The 24,484-nt window shown below is 43.9% G+C and overlaps 1 protein-coding gene across 9 annotated transcripts in view; it reads left to right on the top strand.

Moving 5' to 3' along the window:
- The first annotated feature begins 6,325 nt into the window (after window positions 1–6,325).
- Window positions 6,326–24,484, top strand: part of MARCHF10 (membrane associated ring-CH-type finger 10) — a 99,104-nt gene continuing 80,945 nt past the window's right edge. For 8 of the 9 annotated variants that reach the window (XR_014792219.1, XM_084857386.1, XM_084857382.1 and 5 more), the window contains exons 1-2: window positions 6,326–6,379; window positions 7,843–7,927. The gene's annotated coding sequence lies outside the window, so the exon portion shown is untranslated. Of the gene's footprint in view, window positions 6,380–7,842; window positions 7,928–24,484 lie in introns of those variants that run through there. The other variant, XM_084857383.1, reaches the window with a different exon arrangement.

Below are 24,484 nucleotides of genomic sequence, written 5' to 3'. Positions count from 1 at the left end.
GGAATCATTTCCAAAGAGCCAAAAGCCCCGATTTACATCAGCACATTGTTTTTATAGATATTGTGACACATAGGAAACGGCTCCTCCTCTCCCTCCCATGTAGGGTTGCAGTCCTCAACATTTCCTCTCCTAGCACCATTGTTTATAATACAAGAAATGGGTTATAGGGTAGCCATGATAAGCAGAGAACATGATATACAATTCTATGACCTTAGCCTTTGTTGACAAGAAATTCCTGTGTCTTGTCAGCTTACAAACATGTATTTCAGAGAGCAAGAGCTCAGCAAGAACATGAAGCATGAGACTGCATGAGGCTACTTAGTCTGACCCCCGATATGGCTGCTACACTACTGCTCAATAAGCCCTTGGAAAGGTTCTTCGCTGCCTCCTGGGGAGTCTTGGGAAATTTCCTCCCCTGCTATGTCTCGGCTACGCTTCTTTAAGCTTCGTCTCCGAATCAGAGTTCAGAAACCAAACTGGAGGCATCTTGGTATGCTGCCACCAGCCTCCCAGGTAGCTCTGCTTCTGGGCTCAAGGCACAGGAGCCCAACCAGTTCTCCCAGTACCCTAAATCCATACAGTCAAAAGATTAGTAGCATTCACAATGGATTCAGCACTAACACCAATGGAAACAGCAGCACAAATCTTCAGAGGTAGATAGTTTGTTTACAGGCGAGGGCAAGGAGTATGAGGATACAATAACAGTGAAGTTACAAAAAGATCTACAATGCATCAGACAGTTGGAAAACCACGTACAGACAAAAATAACAACATGCTAACTGGTGTATACTATTTCCTGGTTGTAAGGGTCCTTGGTGATACGCCACAACAAACCTGGAACCTCCTCCTTCAGATAAGATGAGGACAAGAGGATGGTGGGCAAAAAGCCCTCCCCAGAGTTAAACTGTATCCAGGCCTACCCTTGGTGCTCCTCTCCCCTCCCGTCTCGAAAAAAGAGCCGAAGGAGAGGTGGAATGATTCACACCAGCCCAGCTGTGAGCATTCTTCTCTCCCTTAAAGCTTGAGTAGTTTATCACCTGGAGCTGGAGACAAGTCAGAGCCATAGACTTTTGAGATATAACAGACTCATTCCCCTTTTTCAGGTGTCACAAGGTCTCAGTGCCATCATCCTTCCTTCTGGGGCCTCTCACCAACCAGCAATCTCTAACTCATACAAAAAAACATGAATGTCCCAACAGGATAAAAGAACATGGCATCACTATGCTTCTTTACAGTTAGGTCTGCCTTCTCCCATACCAGCCTGCCCACACTCTGAGGTCATCAGCAAAGGCCCTTCTCACTTGCCTGCTGCGAAGGGCAGTTAGGCTGGTGAATACAAGGGAGAAGGCCTTTTCAGTGGTTGCCCCACACTTCTAGAAACAGCTTCCATCAGGGGTTTGTCAGGCCTCTTCTTTGCAGGACTTCTGGAAGGCTCTGAAGAGCAACTTGTTTTTGCTGGCCCTTCCATAATCTGTGGGCAGCAGATATTATTGGTGTTACCTGTTTTTACAGGGTTTTTATAGTATTTTATTGAATCTTTATTGCTTTTCTATTTATTTTTGAATATTTTTGTATTGGTTTTTTGTACACCGCCTTGAGAGGGTTCTACCTTTACAGGCACCCTAAAGATAATTTTAAACAAATAAATACATCTAGTTATTTATTAGCATATACCGCTTCTCATTTGAAACAAGTCTCAAAGCTGTTCACAAAACAATAAACACAAAACCACACATACATACAATACTATCATGAGGTTGGTATAAAGATAGCTCATGAATGGGGGAAAGCCAAAGGATACGTTTTCAATAAATGTCTAAAACATGCCATCCTTGAGGCCCAACTTACCTTAACAGGACAGATTGTTCTACAGGGTGGGTACCTCTACAGAGAAGACCTTTCTTTGTGTTGCCACTAAATGGAAATCTGTAGGCCACAGCATGAACAGGACCTCCCCTGAAGACTGTACTGACCTTGGAGGTTGATGTAGCAGGGAGATGGTCCTTAAATAAATATGCTTTATGCTGCTGCTATGCTTTAAATTAATATCTGTCCAAGAAGGCTGTGAAAGCTATGATATTCATAGTTTTAGTTGGGTTTATTCCTAAAATAAAACCTACAAAAGAAACCAAAATGATGGTAATTGCAGCTCTTTCGCATAGCATGCTGAGGAACTCCTAAATTCCACAAATATCACAAGACAAACAAAAACATTTTATTTATGCATTTATTTCATTTATATCCCACCTTTTTTTCCTCTTGAAAGGAACCCAAGGCAACTTACATGATCCTCCTCGTCCTCCATTTTATCCTCACATCAACTCTGAGAGGTAGACTAGGCTGAGAGTCAGTGACTGGCCCAAAGTCACCAAGTGAGCTTTATTGTTGAGTGGCGACTAGAACCCAGATCTCCCGAGTCCCAACCCAACACTAATCACTACACCACACTGGCTCTCTAGTGTGTTATTTTAGTGCATTTTATGTATATAATATATAATACATCTTATGTATACAATACATATAATACGCTCAGTTAAAACATTTCCTAATGGTATCTATGCTTTCCTACATCAAGTTAGAGAGCAATCCTATGGCCCCTAGACAGAGTTCTGGGGCCATAACGTACTTTGGATTCCTGGATCCAAGGTCGGAGAGACCTCTTCAACCTCGAACCCAGAGTCCACACTCACTGGCCCATCACATTCCCCTCACAGCCGGCACAGAGAGAACCGTACTGGCTGCCTCTCGCAAAGGCGGCCTTGGAGAGGACAAAAAGGTGTTCCTGTGGGTGGGGTGGGGACCGAGGAGGCCAGCTTACACTATCTCCCCCGCCCCCGCCCCCACCCCAGCCAGATGGGCAAAACTGCCAGTCTAGCTGAAATATAGAGCAGGGGAATCACGGAGGCAACACTCACCTCTGCTGCTCTTCCTGTGCTGCACTGGATGGCTGTAAGCCTCCGAGTTCAGAGGCTTATGGCCATTGCCACAGGGCTGCAGCCTTAACGACCTGGCTTGCACCATCAAAACAAGCCACAGCAGCATGTTTAAATTGGTGACACGTGCCAAGCACCATTAGCCTAATTACCTGCCTGGGCAGAGCTTGTCATGTCATCCGAACCCTCTTGTTTTAGAGGGAAATAACCCTCAAGTAATCCATGAACTGTTGTTGGGTTATTTAAACCACAGTGGATTGTTTGATCGTGCAAACTGGCCCAATGAGTGTACAGGGTGGAAAGGCAAATCATGATTCATTTGGTTCATGGAAAAGATAAAACTGGAATTCAAATGGTGAGATTAAAAAAAAAAAGACATGAACAATAACCTTGACTAGGGATGGTGTAAAAGCCAGAATGGAACAGGCTAGAACAGACCTGTTATAAATAAAATTACTGCAAAACAATAGTGGGATGTGTCTGAAATTCTTAAAAACAGGATTTAAAAACAGGATCACTTGCAATATTTTATTAATTCTTTTGAGGTCACAACCCATCTGGAATGGACATTTTAAAAATACTTATTTTGCAATGGCATAATCTTTTTTTTTAATTAGATGCAGGTGAGGCTGTGGCCATCCTGAAGTGGTGCTTAGCTGCAGTAATGTAATGGATGAGGCAAACCAAGACTAAGTCCAGACAACACAGAGATATTGTTAGTTGTTGGTTCATCCACCTGGCTAAACAGTGTTCAGACTGTTCTAGATGAGATTGCACTCCCTCTAAGGATCAGGTTCGCAGTCAGGGGATATTGGTGATTCAGCAGTATTAAAGCCTCATATAATCTCTGTGGGTCAAAGTGTGTTTTATCAGCCTCAGCTGATAAGTAGCTGCAACCTTACCTGGATGGAGATAGTTTGGCCACAAATGGAGATAGTTTGGCTACCCATGCTCTAGTAACCCCGTTTAGATTATTGTGATGTTTTGTACATGACCAAGCTGTGTAGAAAAACAGTTCAGGAGCACTTCCTGATGAGACTTTTATCATTGCCCTGCCATATTAACAGAATTTTATGGGGAGTCCAGATGTCATTGTCTTCCACTTGTAACCCACTGTGTTTTCACACCACCTCTTTGGGTTTTTACAGCAGAAAATCCATCATGGAAGGTGGAATAGCTGCACAATTGCCTTCTAACAAGCAGCACTAGAAGCCTCCCATCTGGAAGCATCCCAGAATAGGACTGCAAGACTATGAACTGGAACTGGCTGTTTTGACCATATTACGCCTATGTTTTGTCAGCTGCACGGGCTCACAATTGGGGCTGTGCAGGGACCCCCCGATCCGACTCAGAAGCCGCTTTGCGGGCGGGCCCAATTCAACTTGGGCTGATTCGGGGCCCCCTGACTCAGCCCCAAAGTGCCATTCAGATGCTGAACCCCGCTTCGGGGGGCCTCCCTGACGCCCCCACGCAACCCCCCAGATCCGTACTTTGCCGCCACCTTCTCCTCCTCTATTGCTGCCTCCTCCACGATCGCCTTCTCTGCTGTCGCCACCTTCTCCTCACTGCCACCGCCTTCCCCTCGCTGCCAGGTCCTGAGGCCTGGACACGTGCCGACTCTTATTGCAGGGAGTCACCATTTTTAAAACGGCAACCTCCTGGAACCCCCCTGCAATAAGAGTCGGTGCGCGCCCAGGCTTCAGGATCTGGCAGCGGCGGTGACGGCAGAGAAAGCAGCGGCGATGGAGGTGAAGGACGAGAAGGCAGTGGCAACGACGATGGAGGTGGCGGTGGAGGCGGGTGGCTCAGGTAAGGATCTGGAGGCACCAGCGTAGCTGGGCCAGGAGTGCTGAAGCTCCAAAGCGCACCAAGCGCTTTGGAGAGCCCCCGACCCACTCCAGGTTGCTTCGTGTCCCCTCTGCTTCACCTCGGAAGGGGCTCAAAGTGACCTGAAGCAGCCTGCTTTGATTCAGGGTTCAGGCCTCAGCAGTGCACAGCCCTGCTCACAATCCATTTCTGGGCCCAAGTGAAAGCAATGATTTTAAATGGTACTAGTTACTTGAATGTTCGCTGTCTCCCGACAGTACTTACCCAAACCTTACAGGCTTCTTCAGAGGCCCTCTTCCAAGTGCCCCTGCCAAAGGTGAGGCAAGTGGCCACTCGGGAGAGGGTCTTCTCAGAGGTGGCACCGCAGTTCCAGAACAACCTCCCCAGAGAGGCTCGCCTCGCAGCAACTTCATGGTCTTTTTGGTGCCAGAGGAAGGCCTTTTACTTCACTTGGGCCTTTTAAACAACGTATGATTTTTAGCCTGGGCCTCTGAGTTTCAATCTGTTTTACATTGTGCATTGGGAGCTGCCCAGAGATCTTCTGTTACGGGGCAGCTATGTAAATAAATCAACGCAATAAATAAACGGAACGTCTCCAGAATATCCCACCGTTCGTTCCAACAGTTTGATTGATCAAAGAGCTATCCCGGGTTTTTTAAATCCTCCAGATAACCGACGCATCTCGCTAAGGAGCGCCTGGCTGCCCTCACAGTCGCTTGTTCGGGAAGGGCGCCGCGGGCTCCCGCGTGCGGCTCGCCCAGCCCTTGGCGGCCGCCCCCCTCAGCCGCCGGCGCGCTGCAGCGAGGCGTGCCGCGCTCGTTAAGTCTTCAAGGCGCCGCAGACCCGCCTCGCTTTTCCTGCCACAGACGGCCGCCGCCGCCCTCCGCGAGTCGGGGCGCCCGCCCACGGCACGGCGACGGCCGCGCGAACGGCCAGCCTTCCGGCGGCGGCGCACGCCCGCCCCGCCCGGTCCCTCTCTTCTCCCCGCCCCCGCCCATCTCTCCGATCGGCTCAGCACTCTGTTTGGCACGACGCTTCCCGCCCCCCCGCACACCACAGAGATGGAGGGAGTGTAGCGTGACCTGTAGCCAAAGGTTTTCAAAGACCTCCCCCCCCCCGAGCTCAGTGGAGGAACCCAGCTGCCAGCGAGCTATACCGCAGAGTCGTCATAAGCCACTCTCTCACCACAGCACGCACGTCCTTACAACATGGGGAGAACAGACTGATTCTTTTTCAGAGCTTAAATGCTTATTTCCCACGCAAAATAAGACTGAGACAGAAAGAATATGAACTGTCTTTGTCCTACCTTTTGGGTGCCCCATCACAGCTATGCTAAAATTATGGATTTCCCAATTGATTTCTAAGGCCAACTTTCACTTCCGCCCCTGCGAAGACTTAAAGATGGCTTCTCAAGTAGGAACCTAGCAATTCTTTACCCAGAAACGGTGAGGTGTCACTCTACATTCCTTATCTCTGCATTCCTTTCCGGTATTGGCGTAGCACGCACGCTCCCCCCAAACCGGAACTGTGGCGGTTGTTAGGGCAACGGGAAGACGCTGCCCGCCGGGCTTTGAGAGAAAGAGAGCGCGCGGGGCGGGCGTGGGGAAGGGCGAGGCGAGGTGAGAGGTTTTCCGGACGGCCCTGCACCTCCGTCGCTTGCTCAGCTCCCCCTCCGCCAACCTCAGCGGGGCCGCGGGCGGGAGGCCTGTGCTGCCCGCCCCGTTCCTCTCTCGCCTGTGGGACGGAGGGGGGAGGGTCCGCGCACGCTCCTTTCTGTGGCCGCCCCTGACCCCGCCGGCAGCAGCGACAGGCCCCGGCCCGCTTCCAGCGGTGGCTCGTACATCTGTGGGACGCGCTGTGGAGGACGCGCGGCCGCCTCTTCCACGCCCCGATGAGTCCTTGGGAGACCCCCGAAGGAGCCGAGCAAGGCCTCGAGAGGCAGGGGCGCTCTCGCTCCTGGCGGGGCCCCGCGCTCGGAGAGCCAGGCGCGCGCACGTATAGGCGCGCCCTGGTTGAGGTCGGGGGAAGCGGCCCCTCCCTGGCTCCAGCCGCCCTTTTTCTCCCGTAGGAGCTGGCGATCTTGAGGGAGCCTCTTCCATTCATACGAGGAAGAGTCGACCCCCGCCCCTGGCGGGGGACTCGCCCGCCATCTTAGCACCGACAGGTCCATCCCTCCGCAAAAGCCTCCCCCGCTAAACTAGGGGAGATCTTGAAAATGTGGGCGCAAGGGGGGATTGTTCTACCTGCATAGGTTCCCCTTTTAGGCTGTGGGAGAGCCTCTTTTCCCAAGCCTTGATGGTATATCCATTAAGCAGATGCTTATCGTGCCCAATTAGAAGTTGCCTCAAACCCTCCCCACTACGGCATTATCTCTGGAGTGTGTGTGTGTGTGTGTGAGAGAGAGAGATACTAAAAGTGAGTTTGTGGGGTGATCTTGAAAGAGAGGAATGAATGACTGGGGTGACTGGATCTTGTGCACTGGGAGTGAGGGCTGGGGGGGGGGGGTGAACCTGAATGAGAGAGAGAGAATGGGAGAATTTTCAAAGGAGCAGGTTTGAGTTCTTGGGCTCAGACCCCACCTCTGCCATGTAGCCAGGTTCTTGGGGAAGTCACTTGTCTTTTAGCCTCATTGGTTTGCTTTTCCGTAATGCTTTCTTATTTCTCTAGAACTCAGAGCACTTATCCCACATGTTGTCATAGCACTTTTGTAATACAAAGTTTGGGTCTTTTTGTTACTGAGCATTTTTAGTTAATATAACCTCTAGAGCCAAATTATGCATGGTGTATAGCAGCTGTACACATCCAGAATTATTTCTTGCTAAATTTATTGTGTCTGGGCAGAACTATCTATTGGGGGAGGTATTCCCACCTGTGGCATGTTACAGTTCTCAGAATATTGTTAAGTCACTGAAAATGCCAAGGGAAACAGAATGTTTGGGCTTCAGAGAACCACAGTGCCTGGTTGACTTTGACTCCCTCTCTGCTTTCTCTCTAATATAAGCTTCCATTTTTCCCATGCCCTTTCCTCCCCTCTCCGGTTCCCTTTCCTTCTCCCTCCTCCCTTTCCTTCTGCTGTACATAGTGTGGCAAGCCTGCCTCCAGAGGATCAATTCTGCACACTAGAGCACCGCAATGAGAGGGCAACAACAGCTGCAGTGATCCTGAACGTGAGTGCATTTAAGGTTAAGGCCATTATAAGCACAGAAGAGGAAATGGGAACAGTCAGTGATTCCGCTATTCCAGGGATAGAGACTCTCTGGCCTGTGGCCTCATCTGGCACACTCCCCAAATCCTTGCACCCTGGGGGTTAGTGGGGAGGGGAAACCCTGCTGTTATCTAGGAACATAGGAAGCTGTCTTATACTGGGTCAAAGCATTGGTTCATCTAGCCCACTGTTGTTGACACTGACTGGCAGCAGCTCTACAGGGTATCAGGCAGGATTCAGGCAGGCCCTACTTAGAGATGCTGGGGATTGAACCTTGAGCCTTCTGCATGCAAAGCGTGTTCTCTGCCACTGAGCTGTGGTCCCTATGAAACAGATAACAGCGGAGATTCCCCTTAGCATGCCACTCCCCTACCTAATTAGGATTCCAGGATTCCCCTTAGGGAATCTGCTTGCTGTCCCAATTGGGAATAAAAGTTCGGTAAGGCCAGCTCCCTGGCCAAAGAGGAAAGCCCCTGCACAGCAAAGCTGGATACTGGATGACATCAGCATGTATTGCCCTGCCCCCTGATGTCATCTGGCTTATGGAGTGGTTGGTGGGGGAGGTTATTTGTCCCCACCCTTGCACTAGCCCTTCCCTCTCCCTCTCTCCAGTTTAGCTGATGGCAGAGTCTCCAGCACACTTTACCAACCTGTTACCCTTGTTGTGTGGAACTGAAAAAAGGCATAGGAGAAATGGATCAATGGTCTGCTTTCCCTGAGTTTCTGGGAGTGGGGCACTGGCGCAGTAATCCATGGGATAAAGCTATAGGATTGCACTTGTGCTATGAATTTGTTTGATGTAGTCTTTTCCCACCAGCTATGAAGCAAGTTTTTGGCCCCTGATTCACTAGATCTATGTACAGAAAACTGTTTCCACATGTTCACTGGATTGTGGTGTATACTTAAAAAAATCTAATGAGTTAATAAAGGCATACATGATCAGTTTCTTTAAAGAGAAATTACTGACATGGCAATTATTCCAATTTTGAACTCTTTGGCAAACCTCTCCACCCAAAAATTCAACTAGGCTCACATTTTTATTTATTTATTTATGCTATGCCTTATTGCTACCAAAGGTGGCTAACAGTAAATATGAAAATTAGAGAAAGCTATAATATTAAAAAGTAAAATGAATGGATTAAATAAATGCAGTGGATCACTAATTCATAGGGGAAAACAAAGGTACCATTAAAAGCTTGAGGGAACAGCAAAGACATTGCCAGGTTCCAAAATAAAGGCATCTGACAAACATATCTTGAGAAGAAGGCCCACAATTTCGGCCATCATAGAAAAGGCCCTTTTGGTGTTTGCAGAAAAGCTGTCTGAGCATTACATACTGGTGGTGCCCTCCTGCTTGAGCTGGTGAGTGTGGATCACCTACCTGATCATTAACTGAGCCAATACAATGTCCTGCTTGGACCATGATCAGAGTATTGGTTTGAAAGGTCATTTATGAATTTATTCTTGTTCTGACTTTCCCACAGCTTTTACTGCTATATCATCAGTTTAAATTTGAAAATGGAGGCAAAATCACTAAACAGGATCTCTTGTGCCTAATGGCAAGATAAATTGCCATCCTGGCAAACAGTGCAGCCCATTCATTGCCTTTAATCCCCAGTACATCCAGGAACTCAGCAAAATATAACATAACGAAGGGGATGAAGAGTTTCCAGCTGGAAAGAGCAGACAGAAAACAATGGATGTGGGTTGAAGCTGAATAAATTTAAGACTAGCAATGAACTGTGGGAATCTGTCTATATACAACAGATTTTTCTAAGACAGGAATTCAAGGGCCGTGAGATTGCAAGAAGTTCTGCAGCAAGCACAGATGATTCAGTGGAGAGCTTTCTTGCAGCAGTTTGGTGCCTATGCCTGAGTGTTGCTCCCATGTGGTCTTGGGTCTTGCAGGCAGCAGTAAAAATGGCAGCATAATTGTAGAATGAACAGTGTTCATAATTACTGGTACTGTTCTGGGGATGTCACAAGCATGGAAAATGGAGAAGTAAATGCCAAGTCTGTAAGACTAAATGGCAATATTTTTTCTAATCTATTCTGTCATAGATGGTATCTTAGATTGCATCCAGTATTTTGCATATATAATTCTAGTTGTGGTGACTATATTCCCTTATCATCCTGGTGAATTCTATCATTAGTTTATGTCAAGAGGAACAGAAATGGCTGAAATTGTACAGTGTAAGTCAAAATCCTTTCCACTGACGTTGTTATAGTTTTCTAATATTTTTGACTAATGGACCAGTTCCCCTCAAATATGGAAAAAGTCATCCTATTTGGGGGGAGTGAAAAGGTTGGCTGTGTTTTGACATTTCTAACAATTTCAGCGATAAGTATTTATCACATAATATCTGGGGTTGCATATTACCTTTCTCATTTTAAAGGAGTTCTTCCTGGTGTTCATATTCAAAGAAAAATACTCCTTTGCTCCAAAGGTGTTGCCAGACTTGCATGGATATATATTCCCTATATCTTGTGCTGAACGTACCATATCATCTTTTTTGTTGTTCAGTTGGTCAGTCGTGTCCGACTCTTCGTGACCCCATGGACAATAGCACACCAGGCCTTCCTGTCCTGCGCTCTCTACCGGAGTGTGCTCAAGTCCATATTCATTGCATCGGTGATGCTATCTAGCCATCTCATCCTCTGCCGTCCCCTTCTCCTTTTGCCTTCCATCTTTCCCAGCATCAGGGTCTTTTCCAGTGACTTTTCTCTTCGCATTAGGCAGCCAAAATATTTGAGCTTCAGCTTCAGTATCTGTCCTTCCAATGAGCACTCAGGGTTGATTTCCTTTAGGATTGACTGATTTGACCTCCTTGCAGTCAGGGGACTCGTAAGAGTCTTCTGCAGCACCACAGTTTGAAGGCATCGATTCTTCGGTGCTCAGCCTTCCGTATAGTCCAGCTCTCACAGCCACACATTGCTACTGGGAAAACCATAGGTTTGATTATATGAACCTTTGTCGGCAAGGTGATTTGTCTCTGCTTCTTACTATGCTGTCTAGGTTTGCCATAGCTTTCCTCCCAAGGAGCAAGTGTCTTTTAATTTCATGGCTACAGTCACCATCTGCGGTGATCTTGGAGCCCAAGAAAATAAAATGTGTCACTGCTTCCATTTCTTCCCCTTCTATATTCCAGGAAGTGATGGGGCCAGATGCCATGATCTTAGTTTTTTTAATGTTGAGTTTCAAACCAGCTTTTGCACTCTCCTCTTTCACCCTCAACAAGAGGCTCTTTAGAACCTCTTCGCTTTCTGCCATTAGGGTGGTATTGTCTGCATATCGGAGGTTGTTGATAATTCTCCCGGCAATCTTAATTCCGACCTGTGATTCATCCAACCCGGCGTTTCTCATGATGTACTCTGCATATAAGTTAAATAAGCAGGGTGACAATATGCAGCCTTGTCGTACTCCTTTCCCAATTTTGAACCACTCGGTTGTTCCATGTCCGGTTCTTACTGTTGCTTCTTGATCCTCGTACAGGTTTCTCAGGAGACAGGTAAGGTGGTCTGGTACTCCCATCACTTTAAGAATTTGCGAGAGTTTGTTGTGATCCACACAATCAAAGGCTTTAGTGTAGTCAATGAAGCAGAAATAGATGTTTTTCTGGAATTCTCTTGCTTTCTCCATGATCCAGCAAATGTTGGCGATTTGATCTCTAGTTCCTCTTCCTCTTCGAAACCCAGCTTGTACTTCCGGTAGTTCTCAGTTCACATACTGCTGAAGCCTAGCTTGCAGGATTTTGAGCATCACCTTGCTGGCATGTGAAATGAGCGCAACTGTATGGTAGCTTGAACACTCTTTGGCATTGCCCTTCTTTGGAATTGGAATGTAAACTGACCTTTTCCAGTCTTGTGGCCATTGTTGAGTGTTCCAAATTTGTTGGCATATTGACTGTAGCACTTTAACAGCATCATCTTTTAGGATCTTAAATAGCTCAGCTGGAATACTGTCATCTCTGCTAGCTTTGTTGTTAATAATGCTTCCTCACGCTCACTTGACTTCACTCTCGAGGATGTCCGGCTCAAGTTCAGGGACCGCACTATCATGGCTATCAGGGACATTAAGATCTTTCCTGTATTGTTCTTCTGTGTATTCATTCCACCTCTTCTTAATCTCATCTGCTTCTGTTAGGTCCCTGCCTTCTTTGTCCTTTATCATGCACGTCTTTGCGCAAAACGTTCCCTTTTCTTGAAGAGATCTCTAGTCTTTCCCATTCTGTTGTTTTCTTCGATTTCTTTGCATTGTTCATTTAAGAAGGCCTTGTCTCTCCTTGCTATTCTCTGGAACTCTGCATTCAGTTGGCTATATCTTCCCCTTTCTCCCTTGCTTTTCGCTTCCCTTCTTTCCTCAGCTACTTGTAAAGCCTCTTGTGCTGTTGGAAAAGAGTGTTTGCTATGATCAGTGTGTTCTCTTGTGCTCTAATAGCCTTTGACCTGCTTCATTTTGTACACCAGGGCCATGCTTGCCTGTTATCCCAGTTATTTCTGGACTTCCTACTTTAGCATTTCAATCCCCTATGATGAAGAGGACATCTTTTTTTGGTGTTAGTTCTAGAAGGTGTTGTAGGTCGACATAGAACCGATCAACCTCAGCTTCTTCAGCATCAGTGGTTGGGGAATAGACTTGGATTACTGTGATGTTGAATGGATTCGTACTGAGATCATTCTATCGTTTTTGAGATCGTACCCCAGTACTGCTTTTCCCATCCTTTTGTTGACTATGAGTGCTACTCCATTTCTTCTAAGGGATTCTTGCCCACAGTAGTAGATATGATGCTCACGTGAATTAAATTTGCCCATGCTTGTCCATTTTAGTTCGCTGATTCCCAAGATGTCGATGTTCAGTCTTGCCATCTCATGTTTGACCACCTCCAGCTTCCCTTGATTCATTGATCTGACATTCCAGGTTCCTAAACAATATTGTTCTTTACAGCATCGGATTTTCTTTTCACCACCAGACACATCCACAGCTGAGTGTCCTTTCGGCTTTGGCCCAGCCACTTCACTCTTTCTGGCGCTACTTGGAAATTCCCTCTGCTCTTCCCCAGTAGTATATTGGACACCTTCCGACCTGAGGGGCTCATCTTCCGGCGTCATCTCTTTTAGCCTTGTGATATGTTACATGGGGTGTTCTTGGCAAGAATCCTGGAGTGGGTTGCCATTTCCTTCTCCAGTGGACCACATTTTGTCAGAACTCTCTGCCATGACCTGTCCGTCTTGGGTGTCCCTGCACGGCATAGCTTATGGCTTCATTGAGTTACGCAAGCCCCTTCGCCACAACAAGGCAGTGATCCATGAAGGGATCTTTTACCTGCTCCATTTTTCATTCATATTGCAGGAGTAATTTATGTTCTAGACAGAAGGTGGTCTTATGTACTATCTTTTTTTTTTTTTTTAATATCATTTCCTCTCTAAGCTATGTATTAGACTTTAAATATGCATTTTGAAAGTACCGTATTTGGGGAAAACACAGAAGGTTAATATGGTTTAGGCAGCAATTCTAAGTCCACTTGCCTCAGAATAAGCCCCATTGAACTCAGTGGGAGTTGCTTCCAAGTATTCAGATATAGGACTGCACTCTTAAGGGAAGAAGCTCCTTAAAGTGTTTCAGTAGCTTTACTTATATAGGCTATTTATGTTATTGGCTTATCTCTCACTGTGAAACCTTTATTTGATTTATACCCCGCCTTTCCACCAAGGAAATGGTACTCAAGGTGGGTAAGAATAATAGGAATGAAAACAAGCATAAAACAAAACTACTAAAACACAATTTAAAAAACTCAACAGTGAAAGAATAAAAAAGCACCCAGTCCAACAGACCAACTTACATGAATAAAAACGTCTTTACCTGCTAACGGAAAGACAGCAGCGAGGGAGCTAACCTAGCCTTCCCTGGCAGGGAGCCTGGGGACGGCCACTGCAAAGGCCCTCTTTGACATCCCCACCAAATGCACCTCTGATGGCAGTACTGAGAGAAGGGCTTCCCTTTTCACGGGGTTTATCTACCATCTTCCAGTAGGCTATTAAAATGGTTTATGGAAGTGATAAAAACAAAATACAACAATAAAGCACAGTAAAATAATCACATGTCAGCTGTAACCATACTAGCTGGGCCACTCTTCAGGGAAAGTCTACCTAGATAATATTTTAGACATTGTCCTCATTTCTCTCAGCAAATATTTAGCTACTGTTTCTGTAACAAGACTCTTTTGTTATCGGAAAGAAGAAAAAGAGCAGACTATCTTCCAGAATATAAAGAAATTAGTGAGTTAATTAACTCATTACAGAGATCTCGTTAATTTTTTTTTTTTTTAATGGCTTACTGTTTCAATTTTTTTCTGAACCACAAGGATGTAGTCTGTTGGAATAATGTATCCCCCTAAATTTCCTGTCCGAGAGGGCTGAGGGTATCACGTTAGAACATGAGGGCCAGTGTGGTGTAGTAGTTAGAATGTTGGCCCGGGTGTTGGGAAATTCGGGTTCTAGTCCCCACTCGACTGTGGAGGCTCACTGGGTGACTTTAGACTAGTCACAGCCTCTCAGCCCAACCTTCCTCACAGGGTTGTTGTGAGGGTAAAATGGAGAGGATTATGTATTCCGCCGCGGGTTCCTTAAAGAGGGGAAAAAGGCGGGATATAAATGTAATAAATAAGAGTAAATATCCACCTATACTTTGAGATGCTTAATATTTGCAAGCATTTGGGTTAAGAATTAACAGAAGCCAGATGAATGCAAAATGCCAAAGGAGAGTAGGCCTTATTTGCTGCTACGAGTGAATCTTGAAAATCTGTATCTTTAACGCACTGGATTATACAAGATCTAGCTTTAACGGGGCCATATGAGAAAAGCAATCAGAATCATAGGATAGTAGGGTTGGAAGGGGCCTACAAGGCCATCGAGTCCAACCCCCTGCTCAATGCAATGATGGAGAAGACCCTAGATTAGATACTTTATTATTTATCATCTTCATATAAACTTGCATACTGATATAAGTGAACTAATGTTAAATAACTGGATGAAAGAGAAGGAAACATTAAGTGAAACCAGACTGTGAGAGCTAGAGACCAAGCCTTGATTTCTATAGAGTCCACGCCTGCTTTGAGTCTCAAAACTGCAGCTGCCACACATTTGAGGCAGCACACACCAAAAATTGCCCTTAAGAAGGCTGTGTGGACTCGTTTGGTGTCTGAATTGTAGCTCAAAACCCAAATTTGAACACCGTATAAAAGCTGAGCAAGTGATTTGGCAGTGAAAACTTGCAAGACTGGGGAATATGACAGCCCCTTTTACAATAGCAGAAATGCTGAATGGCAAAATTCCTAAATACTTAAATGTTGAGATGTATTCGAGTGGATGTCCATCTAAAGACCAACTCTATTTTTGTTACCTTCTGAAAATACTCAAACCTTGGTCTTATCATAGTTGATTGAAAGAGCTTTATCCTTACAATAATTGGAGAATTTCTTTAATAAATATTTTAAACTGACTTGGGTTTGCGAAAGAAGAGCTGCATCATCTGCATAAAGTAATCAACACACCCTTGTTTCTGTGAATTTTGGTGTGAATTTGGCAATTCAAGGGAGTTAAGACAGGGAGCGTGACCATTAATATAAAGTTTAAACAAAAGAGGAGCTAGAATGCACCCCTTTTTAATTCCTCTGGATGACGTTACAGAATTTGATAGATGGCTACTAACTCCACATCGAATTCACATGGAAGTGTCAAAATATAATTGGTTTGTAAGACAAAGCAATCTTTTCTCTACTGATGTAGTCTTTAACTTAGCCCACAGCCACTCTGGGGGTATTCGATTGAAGGCTACAGACAGCCTCTTATTGGCAGAAGCAATATTTTTCTGCTATAGAACAAAAGTGATCTATGCTAGAACCACCTTTTCTAAATCCTGCCTGTTCCTCACCCAAATGCTTTCTGTCTCGAGCCAAGCCTTGTATTTAGTGAAAAGAATGGCATATAAATATCCAATAACAGAGAGTAGGTGTATTGGTCTATAGTTAGAGGACTCAGATTTACACCTCTTTTTGTGATTTGGAATAATTACTGCCTTATTCCAAATTTCAGGCATATGGCTGATTTTGTTAATAAAAGTAAAAAGAGTAGACAAACGTGGGGATCAGCAGTCCACATTGACCTTGAGAAATTTGGGGGAGATAAAATCAGGACTAGGTACTTTCCCTGACTTCAGATATCAGATAAAATCCCTAACTTCCGGAATGGTAACTGGAGCCCATTCAGGGAACAGTCATATATTTTTTACTCTTCATGTCATTAAAAGGTTTTACAGAAATATTGTTCCCAGACACAAAAAGGAATACAATAGTCAGGAATTCCAGATGGGCATCTCAGCCCACCTGAAACCATTTGCCAGAATGTTTTACTATCTATGTTGGAGGAGGCAGCTGTCAGTAACTTCCATGATTCCTACATCATCAGTTGTTTCTTATAAGTGATTAGGAACTTGTTCTTCTTCTTTAGGTGGAAGAAAAGATCTATTAAGTTTCTAACATTGTCTTTTTATACTGTCTATAGATGTTCGGTGTTTTTTTCATAAGGGCACACTCCTGATAAAACCACCGGTTATTTGGAGATACTGAGCCTCTCTTTGGTTGGACTCTGTCAGCAATAATATTCTTCTGAAGAGCAAGAATTAGCTGATCAAAAGATAGCAGAATATTAACATGCCTCCCCAGAGCTATAATTCCTGTCTTTAGGAATATCTACTAAGAGGTATTAAGTAATAATGACACTTTTTCTTCCAGTTTTAAGTCCCATTTAACTTTTTTTTTGAAGTAACCAATTCAAAATGATAAGAACACTGATTTGAAGATAAATGAATGGGGGAAGGAATAGCCAAATTAGCAATCAGTGGAAAATGATCACTATTAAGCCGATCCCCCACTTCAGTTTTTTTTACAGAACTCATACGCTGATCCAAAACCATCATATACTTCCTCTACTTGAAATACGACTATATTCTCTTTTATTGATTTGCTGATTTGTGTTTAAAATTATCAGCCCTCTACATCTAATAAAATGAACTAAAAAGAAACCTGAGTAATTGATCTTTTGATGCTTAAAGAATCCAGTATAATTGACTGGGCAGCCATTCAAATCCCTCAGATGCCAATATTTAGAAGAATATAATGCATCATTATGTGAACCAATCCTTCCATTAAGAACACCAGCAAAAAACTACAAGCTTTAAATTTTATCATTGCTGCCATAGCAATTGGATTACAGTGTGGCAGCCAAGTAATGAACAGATCACATGAGGAGACAAAGCACCCAAGTCCTGCACTAGGTTCACCTTTCTGTATAGGAGAACTGGCTTCTACTCTTTCAGTCACAAAACCTTTTAGCTCAATTTTTTCTTCAGCTTATGTTTTCCTGCAACAGCAAAACATCAAAGGAATTAATACATTTAACAAAGCCACTGTCCTTCATTTTAGCATTCCACCCAGCGACATTCCAAGATTGAATATTCAGTTTGGAATAGCTCTGAGTGATTTGTTGTCAATTAATATGGGATATGTTGTCAAACTCCCCTTTTGCATCCTTGAAGATGCTCGCATTATTGACAGAGTGATTTACAACTACGTTGGGCTCTAAAGGAGTTTTCAAGATTAGCTCTGTAGTTTGCCTGATCTCATTAGGCTTCGAATACCATCTGTGTCCATTCCTCAGTGGACATCTGATCGTATGCTGGCTTACTGCTGACATACCCCCGATAAGAGGGTCAGAACTGGGTTCTAATATACATTTAGATCTGAGCTCAGCCTGATTAAACAAGGAGTTATGGTTTTCTTGAGTCAATAGTGTTTGTGGAAGAGTACCCTTCATATCAGTTAATTTCATCAACTTGGTTTGGAAAGACCTCAGTCTGTGCACTCTTGATTTCTGTTTTTTTGTTGGGAGAGCACTAAAGGAGTTAACCAAGTCAGTGGAGATAAGATCTTCTTAACTGTTTGCGGGTGGTTCTTTTTTGGAACAGTTCAACAACCCCATGTTCGCAGGAGGTGGAGAAGATTTTTGTTTAAGATTGTATATTAGTACATCCCAAGAAAGAAGGTCCTGAGTATGAGGATTAGCCACGGCTTAATTTGTAAGCTTTATTGTTTCCTGAAATTTGCTATCTAACAGAGGGTTAATAATGATATCTTTAAAAGCCCGAAATGGAACGATCCCAAAGTTATACAATGCTTTCTTCCTACTAAGGATCATCAAAGGTATTCTAGGTGTATTAAAAGTTAGTAGAAGTCTTTTAGCCAACTGATGGGCTTGCAAAGATTCAGCTGATACGAAATCAATACGCCATGGAGAAAGTTGAAGTAGAAAACCCAAGTGCTGACAGGCAAGATGTTTTAAGTGCCAAAAAGGCATATGCCCTTAAAATGGAAAAATATCAAGCACTATCTAATTGGTTTGCAATAAGAATGCTGATTTACTAAATTTGAGGTGTTTGTTTGACTATTTTGTTGGTGACCAAATGTTTTACTACCCTGATTGAGAGGCTCAGAATAGTTTCTGGTTTGCCTGACGTTTGAGCCAAAAGGTCAGATTTATCAGAAAACATTTCAACTGGCTATAAATCTTTTCCAGAGTCTCTACAGCAAGAAAACATTGTTCTAAGATTTGATCATCCAAACCACATACAAGACTTATGTTATCATCACCTTCATTTGAAAAATACTGTTTGGAGGAGCTTTTTATACAAAATTATTAGATGGAACTGGCACATCTGTTTCTAATCAATTGTATGTATTCAAAGTAGGGATGTGCGAACTGTGTAAAATCCACTCTGTCTGTGTTCCATGGATTATTAGGCGCCTTTTGTTCTGTCGTCTGCTCACAAACGTGAATGTTTTTCATCTTGTGGAAAAATACACAAATAATTACGTAAGAAATTTCATAAAAATTTACATAACTTACCTTAATATGAAACATTCAACTTTTCTTCAGCAGAAGCTTGTGTATTTTCTTACGAATAAATATGTGTAAATTTCGGGAAAATTTAATTAAAAAAAAAGTGAAAGTCCATGGACTCCGCACGGCCTGAGGGGGTTGCTCTGTAGCAGATTCTGCAGGTTGGATTCTTTGAAATCTGAGCTTGGTTTAGTCTGTCTTGAATTTCTCCGGCATCCCTAGTTCAAAGTAGAAACCAAGAAGTCATTAGGATAGCCCCGAGTTGTTGTAGGATTCAAAAAACTATCAATTTTGTTTTGCTTAGAAAGGTGGGGATATCCCAGAACATTTTGATATAGGGGGTGTTTCTTGTTACCCATGATAAGTAAAACAGTATCTAAGGCAATTTAACAAAATAAATTAATTGGTAAATAAAATGGCATATTGATTGACTGATTGATTGATTGAATTTATATCCTGCCTTTTTTCCTCTTGCAAGGAACCAAATTCTAATAATAATTCTAAAAATAATAAAACCCTAACAGAAAAGCTAAAACATTTAACACTTCCCCAGAGCCTTGTCTCCTGATGTTATTGGTTTCCCAACTCAGCACTACAGAAAGGCAGCCCTTTCTGCAGTGCTGAGCTGGAGAAACGCTGGGAGGCATGGTGGAAGGGGCGCTGGGAGAAATGTTGGCGGGCTGGATGGGGAGCCCCCACGGGCTAAAGTCTATCCATCCCTGTTATAGGGTCATGATCAATACACACTGCATGGTCATGTCTGTTCTAGTATTAAGTATCAGGTGGGATAGCATAGAAAGTATAGTCCTAAACTGAGGAATTTCAGTATCTCCAGGTATCGGTGAAAGCCCAAACTTTCAATTTTAATTTTACTATTTTAGGCAAAATAGTTGAATTTTTATTGAAACTACTGAAGTGTATTCATAATGCTGTTCATACCTCTTTCTGATAATTTTTCCTTTAGCAAAAGAAACCCAATTTTTGAAAAAAATCATAGAATTAATTTTTACTTTCATTGGGAGCATAAATTTTTTCCTAGTTACTCTGCCCAAGTGACTATTCATAAGCTGCTGCTGCTATTATTATTATTTTCATTTCTATACCACCCAATAGCTGAAGCTCTCTGGGTGGTTCACAACAATTCAATGATAAACACAGCATAAAAAATTAAAATATGCAAAATTTAGGGAGCAATCCTATGGCCACTAGACAGTGGCTAGATGGCCATAGGATATCTGCTTTTCCAGGAACCGACCTCAGAGCCTGCGCTCCCAGGTCGGTTACCGGAGAACTGACATCCCCCCACTTCCGTGCTGCCTTGGAGGCAGCGTGGAACATCCCCATCCTCCACGCTTGCAAGAGGATCATGGAGCAGCCGAAAACGGGTGTTCCTGGGGCAGGGAGGGCAGTGTGACAATCCAGTGTGTCATACAGCAGCCTTCCCTCCCCCGCTCAGCCCTCCCACGGCTAGACATCCCCTCCGTGCGTCTGCTGCCCTGCATTAGATAGATGGTCGCCTCTGAGTTTGGAGGCAGCCGCTTATCTGCATGGGGTTGTGCCCTTAGAGAGCTGAAAACAATTTCAACAGAATACTACACATGTTCAGACAGTTGGCATAGATGCCCCATTATATGCCATTAAATGTGTGGGAGTAGAGGACAGTGTTGGTGCCAAGCAGGCCTCAGTGGGGAGCTTGTTCCATAGTCTGAGGGACACCACTGAGAAGTCCTCTCTCTGGTTGATACCTTCTGAGCCTCCCTTGGAATTATCTTCCTTATTATTATCTTCCTCCCAACTCTAAATTGTTGCTCTACAGTCCAGTTTTGGCCTGTAATGTAGATTGCTACCCCTTTGATTTCTTAGATCCATACGCTGCCTATGCATATTCCATTTTTAAAAGCTTTAAAGAAGTTTTTATTTCTTTTGCTTATGTGTTGTATATATTGTGTTGTATCCAGGATCTGCCTTCTGTGGACACTTAATCTTTGAATATTAACAGAAAACAAACTGTGTTGAAATTCATTTTAAAACCAAGCCATTCATAAAATGTTACTGTTTCTTCTGGAGTATCCTCAACTTTCTTTAGTTGAGTCACCTGTTACTTCCCACAGTTGTTTAGTTTCCTCTGATCTTTGAACCACTATCAAGTTATTCTCTAAAAACATTCCATTTGCAATAAGCACATCCAGAGAAGAGCAACCAGGATGGTGACTTGGAAACCAAGTACAATGAGGAATGGTTGAAAGAGTTTGGTATGTTTAGCCTGAAGAAGAGAAGATTAAGCGGAGACATGATGGTGTTCATATATCTTAAAAACTGTCATGCAGAAGATGGAGCAGACTTTTCTCTGTTGCTCTCAATGGCAGGACTAGAACTAGTTGGTAATTGCAGGGAAGCAGATTTCGGCTAAACATTAGGAGAAACCTCCTAACAATGAGGGTTGTTTGGTAGTGGAATAGACTGCCTCGGGAGGTGATGGGCTCTCCTTTCCTGGAAGTATTTAAGCAGAGGCTGGATGGCCATCTTTCAGGGACGCTGTAGCTGCTCTCTGCAGTGCAGAGCCTTCATTGGGCAGGGGTTGGACTAGATGATCTGTCGAGGACCCTTCCAACTCTATGATTCTAATCTCTTAGTATGTTGTTAAGTACCTGAGATCCCTCCTGTTTTTTAATAGTTTGGGACGAATATCAGATAACCATCTGCAAGTATTTACCAGCCTGAGTTACCTTTAATAATTGTATCCCTGGTACTTAAGCATTTTATAAAGAACTTCCATAGTAAGCTTTCTTCTTTGTGCAAACCTGAAATGGACCTGTGAGACACATCTGTACCCATTCCACAATCTTGAGAAATTTCTATTTTAAAAAAATATACAATTAAATAATGTTCCTCAGTTTCTTTTGGAATACCCCTCAGTTTTACATTACATTTCCTTCTCTCAAATTGAGTTCCTCTATTCTAGCTTTCAGTTTAATAAAACAGCTTATTTCTGCATGTGTTTTTCTATAGCTGCTTCTATTGCTACAGTACATTTTCTCTCCCCTTCTTAAATTCAATCACATTTGTGAATGGAAGGGCTACTTTGGATGCAAGGTGTAGCTTGAAGCTATCCCAGTAATTTTATTATTTCATCAAGTATTTCATTTGTTTTCATGAAGTCACTTTTATCCAGTTTTCCATTTGTTTCAATTGATAATCTACTGCCTTTTATGAATTCCACTGTTTTGCCTTTTCTGCAAACCTTTCTTCAAAGTTTTAGTTCTTTCACAAGTGTATTTTTTTGTCTTCAGCACTCATTAGCTGAGGAAATGCATCTCTTTTTTTGTTTCTTATTCTTTTTGACCCATACTAAAATATTTATTTTTCCCACTGAATATTTGTGTCCTTCAATTTAATAAACCTTTCAAAATTACTTTCTTTTAATAATACCACCCGACACCTCTTAAAATCAACATTATAAACTTGTATAAGTAATAGCAAACAATAACAGATTAATTCAAATCATAATTTGAATTTTGAATCATTAATTCAAATCATTAATTCAAATTTAAATCATACACTCAGCAATACTCTATAAAATACTTAGGTTGCAATCCTATTTACATTTGGGAGTAATCCCAATTGAACAGAGTGGGACTTCCTTCCAAGTAAGCTTGTATAGGATGGCAGTGTCACAATTTCAATTAATTCAGTTAGTGCACAATCCTATGTTGATAGTCGGCAACCTCTGTGCTCCAGCCACCCTGCGTTTCCCTAGACGGGTGATTTTAGGGAGGGGGAGGGAAGGAGGCCAGGACATGCATAGGAAGCTGCATAAACCAGCTTCCATGGTCTCGTCCCCTCCTTGTTCCCAGGACCACCTGCTCTTTGCCATCTCCGCACTCTGTTTCTGAGCGCAGAGACATATCTACGGGCAGGGAACACGGTTTCTGGGCTCCAGGGTCAGAGCCCTGGTTCTAACCTCTGATCACAGAAACCGAAATATCCTATGTCCTCCAGATACTTTATAGGGGACATAGGATCGCTCCCTTAAGCGTTTCAGTTAATTCAGTCCCCAGAATGAGTTTGTTGAATAACATTGTATGGATCAAACAACTGAATTAAGGTGCAGCGCTATGGGTTGCACCCTGGGTACTCATAAGGCCCCAAACTCCGAGGTTAATGAGTATCCTATGCAAAGAGAGAGGTACCTCGTGCTTCCTGCTCTGCATTTAATTTTAACAGAGGCTTCAGGGAGTGGGAGGGAAGGTAGCTGGGGAAGCCATAGGATTTTTTGTATGGCTGCTGCCCTGGTTTTCTCCTCGCCTCAGGAACGCCCCCTTTCCCTGTTTCCACGTGTTTTCTGAGTGCAGAGAGGTACCTGGCAAGGTTCTCTCCATGCTGCGTGGGTGGGGTGGGTGGGTAGGCAGTGTGGTTTCCTGGCTCCGAGGCTGGAGCGCTGTTTCCAGCCTGGTAGCCAGGAAACCCAACAATCCTGTCTCCCCCAGATGCTGTCTAGGGGACATAGGATTGCTTCCTCTATCAGATATTCCCATTAATTTACTAATTAAAGAGTGAAACAAAAAACAAAAGTTACCTTATTTAAATCAGACACTGGTATCACTTCTTCCAAACAGCACTATACTCACATTTCAGGTTCTTCAGTTAATTCTACCTGTCAGTCAGTTATTTTAATCAGTCACAAAGAAAAAAGCCTCCCAGTTCAGTCACAGAGCAGAGCAATTAGTTGGGGGGGACGGGACACAATGGGTTATTTCAGTTAAAAAGTAGAATTAAATTAATCAGGAAGAAAGGCAGCAGATTCCAGTGGTTAAAGTGGGAATAATCACCTACTCAGATACTTACTGATGAATTCTTCCCCAAACATTCTGTTCTATTCTAGATGAGGGCTCCAGCCCAAGAAGGGGTTCAAGGCAACAGTTGAAATGCAAGGTAGTATCCTGACTAGCTCCAAGTAGCACTTGTGCTGGAAACTCACACAAGAAGATGTGAATGTTGTTTCATTAGTTTCCAGTTGCATTAGGTTCATTAGTTTCCAGTTTCCAGCTGAGGAGAAGAGGAGCTAGACATCTTATGGCTATCCCCTCTTCTGGTTCTTCCCCCAACCTGATGGTTTCTGGCGGCCTTACCAGTTTGACCTCGGGTCTGATGGTGCTGCTGCTGAATGCCAGGTCATCCAAAATAAAATCTCCCTCATCCATGATTTGATTGTGGATGAGGGGGCTGACCTGGTATGATTACTGAGACCTGGATGGGGGAACAGGGAGGGGTTACTCTCTCCCAGCTGTGCCCTCCTGGGTACTCAGTGCAGCACCCACACCGTCTCGGGGGGGGGGGGGTTGCCGTGGTCTATAGGAATTCGATCTCTCCAGGCTTCCTGCTCATTCAAGTGCAGGTCTTGAGTGCTTGTACCTTGTGCTGGGTACCCGGGACAGATTAGGGATTCTGTTGTTGTACTGCCCACCCTGCTGCCCATCAGACTCCCTGCCTGAGCTGACGGAGGTGGTCTCAGACTTGGTGTTGAGGACCCCTAAGATGATGGTCCTGGGGGATCTCAACTTCCATG

This window comes from Heloderma suspectum, chromosome 5 (genome assembly GCF_057233095.1).
Source record: "Heloderma suspectum isolate Gila_16-S chromosome 5, 16-S_ref, whole genome shotgun sequence".
Lineage (NCBI taxonomy): Eukaryota > Metazoa > Chordata > Lepidosauria > Squamata > Helodermatidae > Heloderma > Heloderma suspectum.
This window is presented reverse-complemented; position numbering and strand designations above follow the sequence as displayed.